Source organism: Artemia sp. Qi Xiang Cuo, chromosome 1 (assembly GCF_049724085.1).
Source record: "Artemia sp. Qi Xiang Cuo chromosome 1, ASM4972408v1, whole genome shotgun sequence".
Lineage (NCBI taxonomy): Eukaryota > Metazoa > Arthropoda > Branchiopoda > Anostraca > Artemiidae > Artemia > Artemia sp. Qi Xiang Cuo.
In genome coordinates this window covers 84195870-84209338 of record NC_142794.1, presented here as the reverse complement: position 1 = coordinate 84209338, position 13469 = coordinate 84195870, and the positions used below count along the sequence as shown (strand labels likewise).

The 13469-nt window shown below is 35.8% G+C and overlaps 1 long non-coding RNA gene across 1 annotated transcript in view; it reads left to right on the top strand.

The window, feature by feature from the left end:
- LOC148956829 (uncharacterized) overlaps positions 1-13469 on the top strand; it is a 54046-nt gene that overhangs the window by 37182 nt on the left and 3395 nt on the right. Inside the window, exon 2 of the long non-coding RNA XR_016141618.1 lies at positions 10478-10576. This is a non-coding gene — a long non-coding RNA (uncharacterized LOC148956829). The remainder of the gene's footprint in view (positions 1-10477; positions 10577-13469) is intronic.

The following is a 13469-nucleotide window of genomic DNA, read 5'->3' as shown; positions in this document are numbered from 1 at the left end:
AACCCAACTTTTTGGATATCTCTCTCACTATGACTCTGTTTGTGTGTCGTGTCTGTGTGTGTCTCGTCTCTATGTGTGTGTGTGTCATCTCTGTGGGTGTGTTGTCTAAAAAATCAGTCTGGTTGAAAACGTGGAGTTTTCGTACTGCTCACTTTTTTTGCAATGTGTAGAAACCAGTGGGGAATCCCCGCTTGTTTGGAAAGGTGCCAAGGAAAGGCATGCAAATAGCATGTAGTTTCAAAACGTGACTCTGTTTGTGTGTCGTGTCTGTGCGTGTCTCGTCTCTATGTGTGTGTCATCTCCGTGGGTGTGTTGTCTAAAAAACCAGTCTGGTTGAAAACGTGGAGTTTTTGTACTGCTCACTTTTAAATCATTTGTGATAAAGAGAAAAAAAAGTTACTTACTTGTGTTTTTTTCATAATTTCTTGAATGAAGTATCTGTACTGTATATCCAAGAGGTGAAATCAATAAAGAGTTTGTTACTTACTTACAAATATTTTAATAATTTCTTGAATGAAATTTCCGTATTGTGTATTCAAGAGTTGATTTCAAGATAGAAATTGTTACTTACTGAGAATTTTTTCATAATTTCATGAATTTAATTTCTACATCGTATATCTAACTCGTGAAAACAATGAAGTTTGTTACTTACTTAGAATATTGTCATAATTTCTTGAACGAAATGTCTTTTTTGTTTTTTTTGTTTATCCAACAGGTGAATTCAGGACAGAATTTGCTACTTAGACTGAGAATTTTTTCATAATTTCTTGAATTTAATTTCTACGTCGTATATCTAACTCGTGAAAACAATAAAGAGTTTGTTACTTACTTAGAATTTTGTTATAATTTCTTGAAAGAAATGTCTTTTTTGTTTATCCAACAGGTGAATTCAAGAAAGAATTTGCTACTTAGACTGAGAATTTTTTCATAATTTCTTAAATTTAATTTCTACATCGTATATCTAACTCGTGAAAATAATAAAGAGTTTGTTACTTACTTAGAATTTTGTCATAATTTCTTGAATGAAATGTCTTTTTTATTTATCCAACAGGTGAATTCAAGAAAGAATTTGCTACTTAGTTACAATTTCTTCATAATTTCTTGACTGAAATTTCCGTATTGTGTATCCATGAGTTGACTTCAAGAAAGAAATTGTTACTTACTGAGAATTTTTTCATAGTTTTTTGAATTAAATTTCTACATCGTGTAGGTAAGTGAAAATTGTTTGTGATAAAGAGAAAAAAAAGTTACTTACTTGCGATTTTTTCATAATTTTTTGAATGAAGTATCTGTACTGTATATCCAAGAGGTGAAATCAATAAAGAGTTTGTTACTTACTTACAAATATTTCATAATTTCTTGAATGAAATTTCCGTATTGTGAATCCAAGAGTTGACTTCAAGAAGGAAATTGTTACTTACTGAGATTTTTTTTCATAATTTCTTGAATTTAATTTCTAGATAATATGTCTAACTAGTGAAAGCATTAAAGAGTTTGTTACTTACTTAGAATTTTGTCGTAATTTCTTGAACGAAATGTATTTTTTTTAATCAAACACGTGAATTCAAGAATAAATTTGCTACTTAGTTACAACTTTTTCATAATTTCTTGAATGAAATTGTGTATCCAAGAGTTGACTTCAAGAAAGAAATTGTTATTTACTGAGAATTTTTTTAATAATTTCTTGAATTAAATTTCTACATCATGTAGCTAAGTGAAAATTGTATGTGATAAAGAGAAAAAAAAAGTTACTTACTTGCGATTTTTTTTCATAATTTCTTGAATGAAGTATCTGTACTGTATATCCAAGAGGTGAAATCAATAAAGAGTTTGTTACTTACTTACAAATATTTTCATAATTTCTTGAATGAAATTTCCGTATTGCATATCCAAGAGTTGACTTCAAAAAAGAAATTGTTACTTACTGAGAATTTTTCAATAATTTCTTGAATTAAATTTCTACATCATTTAGCTAAGTGAAAATTGGTTGTGATAAAGAGAAAAAAAAGTTACTTACTTGCGATTTTTTCACAATTTCTTGAATGAAGTATCTGTACTGTATATCCAAGAGGTGAAATCAATAAAGAGTTTGTTACTTACTTACAAATATTTTCATAATTTCTTGAATGAAATATCCGTATTGTGTATCCCAGAGATGACTTAAAGAAAGAAATTGTTACTTACTGAGAATTTTTTCATAATTTCTTGAATTAAATTTCTACATCGTGTATCTAAGTCATGTAAACAATAAAGAGTTTGTTACTTACTTAGAATTTCGTCATAATTTCTTGAACGAAATGTCTTTGTTTATCCAGCAGGTGAATTCAAGAAAGAATTTGCTACTTACTTACAATTTTTCATAATTTCTTTAATGAAAATTTCTGTATTGTGTATCCAAGAGGCGATTTCAAGAAAGAATTTGTTACTTACTTGATTAAAATTTTTTTCATAGTTTCCACAATGAAGTGTGTTCGTAGTTTATCAAAGAGCTAACTTGAGGATGGATTTTTCACTGTCTAAAAATAGAAACATTCTAACGACCAAAGGTGATTTACTTTTAAAGGTATTATCTACTGAAATTTATTAACAGATTTTTTTTTTTTTGAGAAAAAAAAAGCAACAACTGTTTAAATAAAAATAGTACTTATAGTTCACTCTTAAACATCCAAAAACGATGGTTCCATGATATAGAATAGTTTTTAACATGTCTTATGGATTTATCACGATCAGGTATGTTCTTAGGTATCCACTGTGCGAAGAACCTAACCTCGTCTTCAGGATGGTGATAACCCCCTTCAAATTTAGGACACTTAAAGTCTTCTGGATTGAAAAGTGGAATCCTAGGGTCACACTTTTGAAGTAAAACTTTATCTGTAGGTACATTGCCCTTTACGTAGAGTGCTTCAACTCCGAAAAAGCTGCAAATTTCACTGAGTTCCTCCTGGACATTTCTCAGTTCCTGGCCAGTATTATTAAGTGGTGTAATCACTCTATCATAGAATCCCAGTCTGTTTATATAACGTAATGTAGTACTCCACAAGCTTTTATCATACTCAAACAGATTATAGTTCACTAACCAATGATAACAGTCAATTTCTTCGAGATCCATTGACAATAATAAAAAAGCACATTCGAATATAACACCACAAGATGATTTTTTCAAACTGATAAATTCGGTTTCATACAGTCCTATCATCTTGGAGGCTATTAATGTAGTTGTTAAGTAGAGAAATACTTCATCAAACTTTTATTCCTTCGCTCAAGGTTGAACGGAGTTATGACTAGTGAGATGAGTCTTAAAACCATCTGAATTAATTGTGGGGAGGAGTCATAAAACCCTTGGAAGTCATTGCGGGGAGGAGTCATTGAACTCTCGGTAACTGATAAATTCTGTGTCATACTGTCCTATCATCTTGGAAGTTATTAATGTAGTTGTTAAGTAGAAAAATACTTCATCAAACTTTTATATCCTCGCTCAAGATTGAATGGAGTTATGGCTAGGGGGACGAGTCCTAAAACCATCTGAATTCATTGAGAGGAGGAGTCATAAAACCCTCCAGGAACCCAGCACCCATGAACATCTAAAAAACTATGTCTGAAAACCTAAACAGCTAATTAAAAATTCTAATTCACGATTTCAGGCACGTAAAACTACAAAATACTAAAGTTAACTTCTAGAATAATAAACCCTAGGAGTCGAGCACGAACGAAAATCTACAAAACATAGGTCTGAAAACCCTAAACAGATAATTAACTATTCTAATTCATGATTTCAGGCACATAAAACCATAAAATACTAAAGTTAACTTCTCAACAAACTATTCATCTTAAACTAGAAGTTTCAGACAAGAAACGCCTATGAGAGACTAAGAATCATAGCTCTGAAAAGTCCTAAAAGCAAACTACACATCCCAAATCATAATTTTCTGACAATACACACCTATGAAAGACTAAGAAATCTAGCTTAGAAAAGTCAAAAATAGCAAACCCCCCATCCCAGATCATAGGCTTCAGTCAACACACCCCTATGAAAGGCTAAGAAAACCAGCTCAGAAAAGTCAAAAATAGCAAACCACCCACTCCAAATCATAGGTTTCAGACAACACACCTACGAAAGACGGGAGCCCGGGGAGGGCCTTTGAGGGTCTGAGGGGGGCCCATGAGGGCTGGGTGTTCCTTTGGGGGCTTGGGGGACCTTTGAGGACCGGTGGCTTACATAGCCCAAAGAGACACACACAACCCAAAGAAACACAAACAGCCCAAAGAGAGTAACTGTGACAAGCTAAACCACGACAAAGCGCTACTCACGTGGAATTCAAGCCCCATTTAACTCAACCCCCGTGCACCTGAACCCCCCATGTAAGTAAAATCAAAGTGAACTTTGAAAGATCAAAAGAATATAACTGTGACAAGCTAAACTATGACAAAGCACTACTCTCGTGGAACTCAATCCCCATTTAACTCAACCCCCGTGCAACTGAACCCCCCCTTGTAACTGAATCATAGATTTCAGACAACACACACCAACGAAAGACTAAGAAATCCAACTCCGAAAAGTCAAAAATAGCAACCCATACACCCCAAATCATAGATTTCAGACAACACACACCAACGAAAGACTAAGAAATCCAACTCCGAAAAGTCAAAAATAGCAACCCATACACCCTAAAACATAAGTTTCAGACAACATTCACCTACGAAAGACGGGAGTCCGGGGAGGGCCTTTGAGGGTCTGAGGGGGGGCCCATGAGGGCTGGGTGGTCCTTTGGGAGCTTGGGGGACCTTTGAGGACCGGTGGCTTACATAGCCCAAAGAGACACACACAACCCAAAGAAACACAAACAGCCCAAAGAGAGTAACTGTGACAGGCTAAACCACGACAAAGCACTACTCTTGTGGAACTCAAGCTCCATTTAACTCAACCCCCATGCACCAAGACAACATTCACCTACGAAAGACGGGAGTCCGGGGAGGGCCTTTGAGGGTCTGAGGGGGGCCCATGAGGGCTGGGTGGTCCTTTGGGGGCTTGGGGGACCTTTGAGGACCGGTGGCTTACATAGCCCAAAGAGACACACACAACCCAAAGAAACACAAACAGCCCAAAGAGAGTAACTGTGACAGGCTAAACCACGACAAAGCACAGCCCAAAGAGAGTAACTGTGACAGGCTAAACCACGACAAAGCACTACTCTTGTGGAACTCAAGCTCCATTTAACTCAACCCCCATGCACCAACACAACATTCACCTACGAAAGACGGGAGTCCGGGGAGGGCCTTTGAGGGTCTGAGGGGGGCCCATGAGGGCTGGGTGGTCCTTTGGGAGCTTGGGGGACCTTTGAGGACCGGTGGCTTACATAGCCCAAAGAGACACACACAACCCAAAGAAACACAAACAGCCCAAAGAGAGTAACTGTGACAGGCTAAACCACGACAAAGCACTACTCTTGTGGAACTCAAGCTCCATTTAACTCAACCCCCATGCAACTGAACCCCCCATGTAACTAAAATCAAAGTGAACTTTGAAAGATCAAGAGAATGTAACTGTGACAAGCTAAACCACGATAAAGCACTACTCTCGTGGAACTCAATCACCATTTAACTCATCCCCCGTGCACCTGATCCCCCCTTGTAACTGAATCATAGATTTCAGACAACACACACCAACGAAAGACTAAGAAATCCAACTCCGAAAAGTCAAAAATTGCAACCCATACACCCTAAAACATAAGTTTCAGACAACATTCACCTACGAAAGACGGGAGCCCGGGGAGGGCCTTTGAGGGTCTGAGGGGGGCCCATGAAGGCAGGGTGGTCCTTTGGGAGCCTGAGGGACCTTTGAGGACCGGTGGCTTACATAGCCCAAAGAGACACACACAATCCAAAGAAACACAAACAGCCCAAAGAGAGTAACTGTGACAAGCTAAACCACGACAAAGCACTACTCTCGTGGAACTCAAGTCCCATTTAACTCAACCCCCGTGCAACTGAACCCCTCATGTAACTAAAATCAAAGTGAACTTTGAAAGATCAAGAGAATGTAACTGTGACAAGCTAAACCACGACAAAGCACTGCTCTCGTGGAACTCAATCCCCTTTTAACTTAACCCCCGTGCAACTGAACCCTCTTGTAACTCAACCCCTGTATAACCGAAACCCCTGTGTAACTGTAGCCCCTTTAACTGAGCCCTCGTGCAACTCAACCCTCCATGCCACCCATCCCCCTCAAAACACTTTTCAGCCATTTCTTTTTAAATTGACAATACTTTTCAAACGTTACTTATGTATTATACAGACCACATCGGCGAGGTAAAGCTAGGTCAAGTCACAATGTCATTCTATCGTTGCTTTTCAATTAAGCTATTGAATACCTTCTACCAATGTCTCTTGTAAGCGTCAAATCTATTAAGTATCTGAGCATATTCTTTGTATTGTTGATGCAAGCACCCCATTCTTTAATTACCCGTGAGGCATTCTTAACCATCGCAATACCTTTACGCAAATACCTTTTTGCAAAAAATTCGCAAATCTCGTAAACTAAAGAAGTAATTACATCACTGTTGTCAGCTCCATCATTAATCTCCAATGATGTAAATGCACCACTAATTTTTTTCCTCTACTAATATCCTTGCAAATAAAAACTATTCTCTTTGAATTCAATTCTCTTACTAATATGAATTGTAAAGAAAACTATTCCTTTAAGTTTTTTTTTTTAGAAAACCGACCAATCAAGTTATTATATTGGACTAGCCACCAACTTTCTCTAATCGACTGACACACAAAAAATCGATGTCATAATAAAAAAAAACATGTCTAGCAACCCATGAAGAGTTCAATGAGTTCAATGAAGAGTTCATAATAGGCAAATGACCCTGGTAACCCAATTACTTGAAAATATACACACATATCCATGCCTCAGGCTTGTGAAAGTGCATGTATATTTTCAATGCATTAGGCGCTTACTACTTATTTTTTTCGTAAGTTTATCTTGTTGTATCTTTTTTCCGCTAATGTCGGCTTTTCCCTTACCATTATCTTATGTCTTTTTATCTTAAATTTGAAATATTTATCGTACTTCCTGGGAGGATATAAAGAGGTACTTCCTGGGAGGATATTAAGAGGGAGGCTTTGAGTAGATTGGGAGGGAGGATGAGTGTGAGTAGCTGTGTTGTTCTCAGATTGTTTGGTTCTGCAATAAATTTAAAGTAGAAGTAGTTGTAGTAGCCCTTCTTCTCAAAGGTCATTATTGATTTTAATTACAGTTTTTGGAAGGTCTATTAGAAGTATTTATATTTAATTTCTTATGAAATTTACTGCTTTTATCCCTTAATTGTTTCCTTATCACTAAACAAAAAGATAGATTTTATAAACTTTGATTGTTAAAATATTTGGCAATAATTCTACAATTTTTTTAAATTTTATTATTTATTTTCTTAAAAACGCTACATAGTTAATTTTTAAACAAGAGCATTCGTTATAGAATCCGAATAATACTCATCATTGTTGTATTAATTTGACCACTTAGTATTTTTAATTCTTAAGCATTGGAATGCAAAAATTCTAATACTTTATGATGATTTATAGCAATCCTTAACATATATTGATGTTTGCTAATTTAATAGGCCTCCTTTAAGAAGGATATATTTACACATAAAAATAAAAGTGAACAGAGAGTCAAACCTGTTTACTCAACAAAAATAGTAAATTCGAATTGTTTTCCAGGCAAATAGTTGTGAATAATTAATTTTAAAAACTTTCTTCACAAGCAAAGTATTAAAAAAAACTAATTACCTCTAAGAGGATTAGGGCTTACACCCCTTTTTTTCTAAATACCAGAACATAATTTGCAGTAAATAAGTCCTAAGATACTGGCAAACTGCTGAATTTCGTCAAAAATAAAAGCATTAGGAATATTTTCTCGCATTTTTGTTGTCCTTGAAGGGTTGGTCTTTATGCGTCTGCAAGTGACAGCCAAATTACAGTTGACCAACTGAAGAGACTTACATAAGGGAAGCGTCAGGCAGAAAAGTTTTTTTGCCACAAGTCGATGCATCGCAAATTGTGATTCGTTAATGGCATCCAGCAACTGTGGCACTTTTGCAGACGTTCCTACATTGCTATTCTTCTGAAGAGCTTCAAGAGAATGCAAAACTGGTCAATAGAGCTCAAGGAAGTTACAATACAATTTTTGAAACTGCGTTTGTTGGTCATTTATGTAACATTCGATTGCATCCTTCTAGCTTCTGAAGGTTTACCTTTGTTAGCTGGTTCGATGAAAAAACAAACAAAACAAAAATAAAACAAACATAAAATCTACCTAGAGCAGCGTCCTCAGTAGGGAATGGAAAAACCAGCTAGAAGCGATCCTGCCAGTTCAACTAAATTTCAAGTTACTTTTCCCAGATGCCGAAAAAGTGAAGGAGATATTTCGAGGCAAGTGGCTCTGTAAATGACGAAATTCAGACATTGCACCAGGTTTAAACGATTTTTTTTTAAGATATCGTTTTGGAACCGACCGAGAAGACTTTGTAATGGTGTGCTGTAAAGTGACTGTATGAGCATTGATTAGATTGGGTAATATACGGTTCAGAAGCGTTCGCGGCCGTTTAGTACCTTGCAAGCTCACATAGGCGGATGAACAGTTCACATGACTTGCTAACGTCAGTAACAGAAACACCCATCTTGATTCGCTCGGACGCGGAAGAAACGTTATATTGCAATTTCTCTCTATTTTATCAATAGATCTTCACTTCACAAAGTCATAAGCCTAATTCACTAATAAATCAATCTTGTAATGGGTAATCTCTTTGCTGGTAGGAATTAAACCGAAGCGTAATCTCATGACTGAATTCGTAACACATGAACTATAGAATGCAATAGCTTATTGATTCTCAAGACCCCCATTAGCAACCTAGTTTTTCACAAGTCAAAGATACATTATAGGGGAGGGTAAAAATCAGGTAATCCCTCCCTGGACACGGTTCTGATTACTAAACACCCAATAATTATTTTTAGAGATCGCTATGTGCCTTTTATTTATTGACAGTAAGCAGTACTCTATTTACTGTAAATTTGACCAACATTCGAAGGAACTACATCTTCCAGCCTAAAAAGGGTGCATTTTGAGACCATCTTCTGACCCTCTATTTGTTGTTTTCTGATCTCAAGTTTTTTTAATCAGCCTCGACGGGTTCTATAGCTCATCGTCTAATGGAGCCGACATTTTGAGTCCGGTAATACAAGTGCTTTGGTTTTGTAGCCGTTATTTGGTTTGAATACTGAAATGTTACTATTGCTCTACCGCTAATTATTTCAAATTTGATTTATCTTGATCAAATGCCTTTTATTGTTACGCACCGAATTTCGCCTCTTTTAGGCAATCTCTGTTCGGTTTTTTTTATGGTGACTGCTTTGCATTTTCTCTCTGTGGATCTGGGAAATTCATGAATATCTAACCTCTTTTTTTTCTGCAGATTATTGTTTGATGGTTATTTAAACGAGTACTCAGAACTACACTTTTCTAATTTTAAAAAATTCCTCTGGGAAATTTTCCTTGATTTTTCGGAGTGCCCACATGCCAGAGCTATACCTAATCATTGACATCACCGTGGCTCCTAGTGTCCTAATGTAATTGGAAGGACTTGACGCTTGTCTTTCTATTCCTCCAAACTTCCTTCAATGGAAAAAAAAAATCTGCGCCTTGGCTACGTTGATTTTCATATTTTCCCTACATACCCCTTAGCATTCTTAGTCTTTGCTAAGAATGCTACCGTTCGGTAAAAAAGAAGCAACCCGCTGGATTAAATTTCTCGTTAATACTCCTTAATCCTCATTAATTCCTAATTTGAGCGAACTAATTTTCTTAGAATTAATTTTCGAACCTATTCTCGTATATCGCAAGACACAAAGGTCAAAGCATTCCAAGCTATGGAGTTTTAAACGTGAAAACTAGACTTAAAGGCATCCAAAATAACACTCAAATATAGACGACAATACACTTTGTGAGGAGATTTTTGCATGATTCTCGTTATACAGTTCAGTGAAAAAAAAAGCACCGCTGTCCTTAAAGGTCGCATCTAACATTCTCACGCTTCTGAGATAACGTTCTCAAAAACTGTTTGCACAGCTCAAGGGAAAACCAGCAGGGTAATGTGTATTCAATCTGACTTTGGTAGTACTGATCAATATTCCCACTAATACTTCCTGTGAGAGCAGCTTAGCAAACACTATTTTGAATTATCTCAGAAGTATGAAAATCTTACAAACGAACAAGGGCGTGTCCAGGATTTTTGTTGGGGGGGGGGGGGGTACAAAAAAGTTGAAAAAGCCCATAAAAAATTCATTTACATGCATTTTTGTTATTTTTCGCGAGTCGGACATTTTTTTTTGGGGGAGGGGGGGGATACGGCCTTGCATACTTACTTTAGGCGCGATAGTTTTGATATATGTGGATGTTAATTTCCCAAATTTTCTTTTTTAGGATGCTAAGGCCACCCTTCTTTTTACATTCAGCGTACCATTTATCTACTTAGGTGGTAGAAATATGCTGAAGAAAATGGAACGATCAATAACATGAAGGGTAATATAATTTTGCCGTCCCCAAGGACACTACTAGGCGCCTAGAAAATTTTTTTTACCCTGTTCGAACGTTTGAAGTATATGTGTTTTTTGTGAAGATAATACGTAAATAATGTCAGATGTTTTTTATTGTTCTTTTGCAGAAAGGTGGAATTATTGTTAATAATTCCACATTCAAACGTAAATTTTAAGCTCTTTTTTAAGTGACCATACAGATTGGACCAGGGAAATATCTCGTTTTTTGCTATTTTAGGGCACAAAACTACAACATTACGCCGAAGAGGATAAATTTGCAATCAATTTAAAATTCTGAAAAACTAATTGACTTAAAAGTATGAAAAACGATATTTTAGGCTTTCCAGCTGTAAAAGAAGTAATGCCACACAGTGGCAGCGCTGGATTCAACCAAGTTGATTGCTTTATTTGTAATGAAATTAGGCTATGTTTGGTAATCTGTAATTGCGTATCAGCTATTATGAGGGGGATGAGTCATTGTTTAGGTGGGGGTAGGGTAGATTCCTAAAAAAGTACTTTTTTAATGGACAAACTGCTCACTCTTCACCAGGCTTCAGATCAATGTTGAAAGAGGTAGGGGGGGGGGGAGCAGCAATTAATTAAAGTGTTTCTCTATACAGCTAAATAGTTATATTCCGATTTCTACCAGCACAGAGCTAGAAAAGGCAAGACAGGTTATAATTAGCCCCGGTAGGAAGTTTCTTTGGGGTGGCAAATACTGCAAGGAACTTAGTTTTCAGCAATTTTAAATGGTGTTATTTTCAATTTCTATTTATATGAAATATTTCAATGTATTAAAAGAAATGTATGCAATGTATTTATCGATAAGAAATCCTATCGCAGAGGTTGTGATAGATTCAATTATGTAGAAGATCAAGTATAGCAGAATTTACATCCATACAAACAATAATATTCCTTTTTATGCAACCGAAATTCTTTTGTAGTAATATTAACAAGGTTTTTTTTTTTACCAAAATTACTATTCATCGCATATTTTTTAAGTATATTCAAATTTTATCCAAAATTTAAATTTAAAATTTAAACATAGGGCGGTACTAATGCACATACAATGATTGATTTGAACATTTTAAAAGCAATTAACCAGGGATTTATGGAGCATGTACTTCAAATTATAGCTTGGTTAGGCCTGGATAGTATTTAGAAAACAATCAGATATTAAATAAAAAATAGAGCATTTCAACTGAAACCAAGAAACAGGTTTGAAACCTATTTGAACAGATTATTCTTTATATGGAAGGGGGTTGTCTTCCCCTTAGCTCCTTACTCATTACTGTGAAGTTTGGCTTCTTTTCAAGTTTTTAAAGAAAATTTGCAATTGGAAAGATAAGATTTTTCAAATCAATAAAAATAATTTTGTTTAATGAGCAAGGTGTTGAGAAGGGGGCAGTCCCCCTTATATACAGAGTAATTTATATTTGTCTTAAGTTTTAAACTTGCTCCTTACTTAAGTAGAAAACCCTTTTCTATTTGTTTAATTACATTTCATGAAAATGTGAAGTCTTATGAAAACAATATTTTTGATAAAAAAGAAAAAATGATATATATTTAAATTAAATTTATTCCGGCTTGGATGGGTAATCGCACAACTTGTAATAACAAAGTATAAGTAAGAAGTGAGCCGGCTCAGTTGTAACCATAACTCTACAAAACGGAATTTTGAAAGCAATAGATGTAGCGAAAGAATTAGATTATTATGCTGATTCCAAATATATAAGCTTCATTAAGTTTAGTTTTACCCATCAAAAGCTGCGAGCCTGAGAAAATTTGTCTGACTTTCTAAAATAGGGGGAAAGACCCCCTCGAAGTCATATGATTTTAATGAAAATTACACCATCAGATTCAGCTTATCAAAGAACCCTACTGTAGAGGTTTCAAGCTCCTATCTACAAAAATGTGGAATTTTGTAATTTTTGCCAGAAGAAAGATCTTGGATTCGTGTTTATTTATTTTATTTTTTTTCCCAGAGGTGATCGTATCGACCCAGTGGGCCTAGACCGTTGAGAAAGCACTCATTCTATCGGAAATTAAAGGTTATTATGCCCTTTTTCAGTGACCAAAATAATTGGAGGGCAACTAGGCACCCTCCTACGCCCTTTGCCCAAAATCGTCTGATCAAAACTTCGAGCAAGCTTTTTTTTTCAGCATAGTTGAAAGACCAAATAACTATGTCTTTAGAGATAAAATGAACCCCTACAACCCCTGGGGAAAGGTTATTAAGTTATAAAATTTACCCATTGTTTTATTTGTTATTGGGAATATGCATACATTTTTCGGGTCGGGAGGGGAGGAAGAATTTTCTGCTGTGAGGATTTTACACGGAGAGAATTTTCTATGGAGAGGAAAGTTTCCAGGGTGTGAAATTTTACCCTTGGTGAATTTGCCAGAATTCCTATACGAAATTTCTTTATATGTCTTTTTCTTTATCGATTCAATTTTAGGCGTGGAGATGTTAAGGGTAATTGTCCCGGGTAAATTTTCGCCAGGATTCAATTGCCCTGAGGATATTACTGTGGGGAGGGGGATTTTTTCATGGAGGTGAAGGCAGGTATCCTGGCGCTATTAAAAAAAGATCAGAAATTAAATAAAAAAAAACAAGTTTTTTTAAGTGAAAGTAAGGAGCAACATTAAAACTTAAACAGAACAGAAATTATTACGTATATGAGGGGAGTTGCCCCTTCCTCAACCCCTCGCGTTTTACATTAAAGCTTAAATTTTGTCCTAATTCTTCAAAAACAACTCCTGAAACACAAGGGTCGTTTAATTAGGACAATAAGTAACTTTTTTTAAAGTGCCGAAAACCTGTAGCGTTAAGAGCGAGGTATTGAGGAGGGGGGCAACCTCCTCATATACGTAATAAT